We start from the raw sequence: 6,557 nt of genomic DNA on the forward strand, positions 1-6,557 counted from the left end.
GTTGGCCTAATTCAGGATTTTTTTTTTCCTGGCTTAGTATCTTAGGATGAGACCAAGTTTAACAGTCTTAAATCTGGATCCACCTCTGGTAGCTGGGCCACAGAAGACTAAACTATTACTGCTCCTGTCTGCTAAGGGAACTGCATCCTCTACAGGCATACGGGGGAATGGCATCAGTCCTCGGAAAGGAAAGCCACAAGTGCAGCCTGTCTTTACTGCCTGAGAAGTGCAACTTTTCATAATCATTGCTGAACTGGGGGAGCTGCCAGGCAATGAGAAAATGACAGAAAAGTAACGTCACTGATGGAGCTTCATATCTGCACTTTTTAATCCTACAATTGTTCTGGAGGTTAAATTTTTTCTCAACTGATACTGTATTAATAGCCTGGGAAACAATTCATGAAAGAATTTCCTATTCTTTCTAAGTATAAACGATACCTACCTACTAAAACTGTAGATTCCGTGACACAAGAACAAGGAAGGAAATTTGTTTAAAATAAACTACCTTTCTCCTTCAACACATTGAGCTCATGGCTGTATTCTCATGGCTGTAGGTGAAAATGGCCGGTAAGGTCAGGTAAATGTAACACAAGCGATTTCACCCACCAGAGTACTTCACACTGTGACTATATTTTGACAGAATATCTTAATTTTGGAGCTTTAGGGGCATGACTGAGTCCCTGGGTCTCTGGTTTTGCTATTTAACGTGTATGAAGCACTGGTTCCTGCTTTGAACAGTTATTCATCAGTTCTGTAGTCTAAAGGAGTCAAAATCTTTTTTCAATCACTGTCAGTCATCCCCTAATTTCCTCACTCTTCTCAGTCCCTATGTGTCATATCCTGCTATAATTCAGGTCCAGCTGAAAGCAGCACACTCACACATGACAGCAGCTTACACTGCTTAAAAAGTTTCCATCCCTGTCTACAACCCACTCACGTTCTCCACACTCACATTTGGCTCCATTTTGAGCAGCACACAGTGTGACTTTACACTGAGTCATGCTCCGGGGTCCGGCATTACCTCAACCCTACACAATCCTGATGTGGAAATGGAAACTGGGGCAGCAGCAAAGGCTTGCTCTGGATGGAAGCTGGGAGTGTAATCCCAGTAGCTTCCCCTCTGAGGGACACCCTCTAAGGAAAAGAGTGTGCCCTGAGAACTCAGTGAAGAACAGGGCTGAAGGACCTTGTATCTGTCTCTAGAGAGGCTTCTTGGGAGTTGCTGCCAGTGTAATTTTTCTTTAATGCTTCTGTATGCAGAGCCACAGCTTGGAGCTGTCATCCTCATCAGGCAACCATGGAGCTGCAAAAGTGTCAGAAGCAACTCTGCTCTGCAGCCACCACACAAGAGCGAAGCCCATGCCACCCCATCCCACTCCACACTGGCAAACAGCAACCAGCACACTCACATTGCCTTTTATCTTTCAGACCCTAGCAGTTGCTGGTTCTGCCCACCACCCAGCCCCACCACCTGGAACCCTCAAAGCATTTACACTGTCCTGGAGGACTTCCAACTCCTCACACACACTAAAGCTTGTCCGAGAGGTGCAGCTCAGCAGCAGCAGCAGCAGGAGATAACCGTGTTACAATCAGAGTTCGAGACATTTCCACAGCCACACCATTGATGAGCCCCATATTTTAGTCCCTTTTCCTGCCCTTGCATTACTTCTCAGCATGCATGGCTTTAATCTGGCCATGCGACAGAGCTGCTGCTGACAGCTGGATGAGTGTCCTGGGTCTTTTCCAAGTGTCAACCCTCTGCTTGCAAGAGCCACACAGGGATGCCTCCCTGCCCTTTTCTCTCCAATTTGTGAGCAGGAAGGGAGCTCGGGGTGTTGCCTCACAGGCCATTGTGGCTGAGTGCAGGCTGTTCTAGCACAAAGTGCAGCAGCTGGACTCTGTCACCTCTGCCTGGTCCTTCTGCACCATGGGAAGATTTCCCTTCTGCCTTGCCTCAACAACCCCCGGGTGACTCCTCTCCCTGAACTCAAGGAGATCTTTACTGCCGTGTCACTCACCTCAACAGAGTAAAGCAGGAGCTTCCTCCAGATATTCCCCTACTCAAGCTCTTTGTGTGGGGAATTCTGGAATTCAAAAATACACATTTGTCTGTTTAAGGCCTTGTGTCTTCAAGAAATGTAGCCACATGAGAGTCCATAACGGAGGAGTCAGCACTGTGGGACCACCCAAGCGGTTCTGTGCAGGGGAGGGAGTTTGCAGGCTCTGAATGAGCCAGGCTGGGTCACCCTCCATGGACTTGCTGCTGGGAGAGGAGTCCAGGGAATGCATGTGACCTTATCACCCGCCTGGGTCCCAGTGTGCTCAGCAGGCACAGGGGGGCACATGCTGGGGTTGGGACTGGGGGGCTTCCCAGCTTTTTCATCCATCTCCTGGCAATCTCCAGCCTTTCTTTAGAGACTTTTTCTGCCCCACGCTATGGCACAACATGGCACTGCTGCCTTCAGTTTTTCTGAAGCTCACTGTTAGGACTCCTTTCCTCTGTGAGTCTCTATATGCTGAAAAACAACTGTGTTTTTATTAATGTGTCATCTAACCTTAAGAGCTGCTGAGTAAGTTCAGCTCTTCAGCCCTTTCTCCCAGATGCTTTTCTGTGCCATGCTTTACTCCTACGCACTTTTCCTGCACAGTTTCTATGACAACATGTGTATCTCTCCCTGCTGTAGATCTCCATTATCATGTTTAGATGCTTGTTATCTCACTCTCAAGTGCCATTTCCAGGTGCATCATGTTAATAAGTTCCGTTTGGAAACCAAACCAAAGCACTTGGTAATTTTTGTAGGTAAACTTACATAGTCAATAATTTGGCTGCTGTGTTTCCATTTAAGTTCTGTTTGAGGGATACTGATACTGAGCTGTTCTCATCACCAGATCTCCTACCTGTACACTCTAGCTGATTCTCATTTACTTCTTAATTTCCAAATTATATCCTTTCTTTTTGTTGCCTGTGCTACCTACAGAGTGGGTATATTTGGATTCTGGAAAGTATTTGTTGGTCTGTTGCCTAGGGTTTGATATCTATTTTATAGAAAATTAAGTTACCAATACTGTTTCTATTCTGTCAAATGCATTTTTCAGTTCTGCTATAGTCCTATTTCTTGTCCTGAAAATTTTGTTGGATTATAGAAAGTCCTGAAGAGTACAGATGGTTTTACAATTGGGGTCTCAGTCTGTTCTGCTTGAATTCCTCAAATTGCTTTGAATTATATAGATTTCTATACAGCAAAAATCCGGTCTCATTTTCCACTTGTTGCGGAACTAACTTAAGTGTGGAAAAAAAAGTTCTTCCTATATAATCTGATCAGAACCTGCAGCAGAAAATTCAACTAAATTAAATGAGTGGAGTCAAGGCTTCACAGTTGATTTGTTTTCTAGATCCCATGAGTGAGTAAAAACAGGCTGCAAAAAATCAGTGTGGAAGCTGTAAAACGGTAAGCAATTTGGGCTGTCAGCTTTTAGGGATGCAAAGTGACATTGTTTATTTGCACCTAATATCCTTTAAGAGTCTTTTGGAGATATTATATGCTACCTCAGTATAAATGGCTATTATTTACTACCTATAATTAAAAGTAATTAAGCATAATCATTTTATGTTTATATATGCATTTTAAACCATGCAAATCTTCTGTTTAGGATGTAATTCAGGGAGAGCTTATGTGCAAAAATTTTCCAGAGGAAAATGAAGAGTGATGATATCTGAGTAATTCCAAAGCCAGTGCAGTCCACCAGGCTGTGTAGTGTAAGGTGAAGGTCAGGCACTGCACTTGCATTTTGGGTAGAGCTGAAGTTGTAGGTTTTGAATGGCCTGTAGACCTCAGCCAGGGGGAGGTTTCTCTGGACACTCACAGCAGGTGAGCTCCTCTCACATACCAAGGCTGACTTTGGGAACCCTCATTCTAAACTCCAGACCTACCCCAAACTTAACTCTACCTATAGATCCACAGGTGAGAAAACTGAATGTGTGAGTCCTACTGACACCATCCCACAAAGCTTGGAAAAATATGAAAACATACCTCAATTTTCAGCTCCTCTTTCCCTAAACTCCAAAGCCTGCATTCCTTAAGATGCTGAGGAGCAAAGCTATCTGACCATCACCCCAGGGAATGCAAAATTCATATTCTGCTTTGCTTTCAAGTAGTCACAAGATGGAAGAGATCCTTGAATCTTACTTCTCTCCAAAGAGGTCAGACAAAATAAGGCTGAATATTACCAGTAGCTCCAGAGGCCTGCATAGGATGGGAACTATGATGCAAACAGTGCAGGGCATCTCAGGAATATGCAAAAAGTCTTATAAAACAAAAGAGAAGGGAGTGATATGCAGAGAGAACTGCCATTCAAACGTCCAAAATTAAAGGTACTACTCAAAATCAAAACAAACCAGAACTGCACAGGGCAGGAAAACAAGGACATAAAGGGTTTAATGCATGATTGCAAAGGAAATGAAGGAAAGCACTGACCATAATAGCAGCAGGACAGATACCTAAAAGCTAAAGGAAGATATTGCTTCAGACTCCGTAAGGAAAAGAATGTAACTAACCCCAGAGAGCAGAGACAGCACACTTAAGAGGCTAAAGGGCACAGATGTGGAAATTACTGTGTAATACAGCCACAAAACTTGAGGGCTCTTTACCCTTCACTTCTGAATACTGAATAATCTCCATCAATGACATCTTCAGGCTTTTTAGAGCAAATATCAGCCATGAGTAAAAAAAGACATGAATTGAAGCAGAAAATGGGTTAAAGTGTAGATTAGGCACATTATATGTAGACCAGCTCAATGTCTTTCTTTGATAAGATAATGGCAAATCAGAACAAAGGAAAAACAATAAATCTTATCAACCTGAACTTTGGTAAAGTATTTGATTTGGTATTACCTAGATAATTATTAGTTAAACTTGAGAAGATGAGGCTTAACATAAACACTATAAAATGAAGAAGGAACAGAATTGGGAGTGAAAACTGTTGATGAGGCTGAGAGCAAAATTAGAGGGCTGGAGTAATCAGTAAGTCTAAGTAATTTCATTAGTTAGCTTGATGCAAAAAATTACGAATGAGGTAATGAAATTTGCTAACAACAAATCTAGGAGATATTTCCAACAGAGACAAAATCCTAAAGGAAGAATTATATAATTATCATGCCCTAATAATAGACAAGGGAAGAAATGTAACAGCATATAATGCAGGGACATGTACTGAGAGATTGGTAACACTTCTGCCATAAATTAGAGTTTATTTCTTTGAACAACAGAAGAGGAAGAATCATATGTGTGGTGTAGTTATTAGAAAGATAAATGGAGTTTTACATGTAGCAAGCCCTATATTTTCAGAAACAATAAACAAACAGATAGAAAACACTGGGTAAAATTCAGCTGAAATTTTTGGGCATCATTCAGGTTATAGTGTTCAGCAAGCCTGAATTCATCCTGGAACAGGTACAAAGAAGTGACATCCAGATAATCAGAGGAATAGCTAAGACAGCACGTCTTGCTGAGCTTGGCAAAATGAATGGTGAGATGGGATCCGATTCCTTTCTGTAAATAAATTCCTCAGGCAGAGAGGAAGAATAAGCGTCAGGGGAGAAGAATCATTCACATTTACAGACAGCACTCATGCTAGAGCAGATGGGCATAAGTTGGATAAGAAACAGGAAGGGCTCTCACCATGAGAGCAGTAATGGTCTCAAATAACTCCTCAGTAGGAGAAGAGGGAGCAAAACCTCTAACCAGTCTTAAGAGGGATACTGAGTTTGGCATTTCTCAGTCACTTTTTTTGGGATGTTCAAAGACTCCATTGCCACCATAGAAAGAGCCACACCAGGCTTAACAAAATCTCCTGTCACTGCCCTGGCTTTGCTGCACTGATGGAGAGGTTTTTCTGTTTGCAGGGGAAAACGGTTCAGCTGTGTAATCTCTGGGCCATGTGCATAACCCATTAGGTATGGAAGATCAGGTGAGATTGGGTGGAGGTGGCCTTGAGAGAGTTGTCTTTAGCCTCCCTTTATGGCAACTGAGCTTTTATGTCTGTTATGTCCCGATGACTCACACATCCGAGCTAACTCTCCTGGGCTTATGTGAAAAACAAACATGGAGCCTGCATGGGAAAGAGCAGATCCTTCCCATTGCCTGATAAAACAACAGTCGTCAGCACCCGCCAGTGTGTGCTCTGTGGCTCTGGAATCTAACAAAGGACCCATTTCTCGGGGCCTCACACAGCACTGCCACTGAGATAACCTTGACATCCAAAGCTGGCATCTAAAACTGCCTGCGGACCACCTGAAACCATCCTCAGGGATTGAATGCTTCCCTATCCATCTCTACGGAGCAGTAAGCACACAGATCCAGAGGAGAGTTCAGCAGCAGCACAAGTTATACACTTCCACAGCCAATTAGTGTCACAGATGGATAAGCTAATGTGTGCACTCACCATCCCAGGCTGTGTTCCCTGCTCTTCACAAGTGCTGCTGTATCCATCTGCCTGCTCATCCCCTGCCAGTTTATTTGCACCCACCAAATGGTCATTGTAATCATGACATGGAGGCC

Source organism: Sturnus vulgaris, chromosome 7, assembly GCF_052056855.1.
Source record: "Sturnus vulgaris isolate bStuVul1 chromosome 7, bStuVul1.hap1, whole genome shotgun sequence".
Lineage (NCBI taxonomy): Eukaryota > Metazoa > Chordata > Aves > Passeriformes > Sturnidae > Sturnus > Sturnus vulgaris.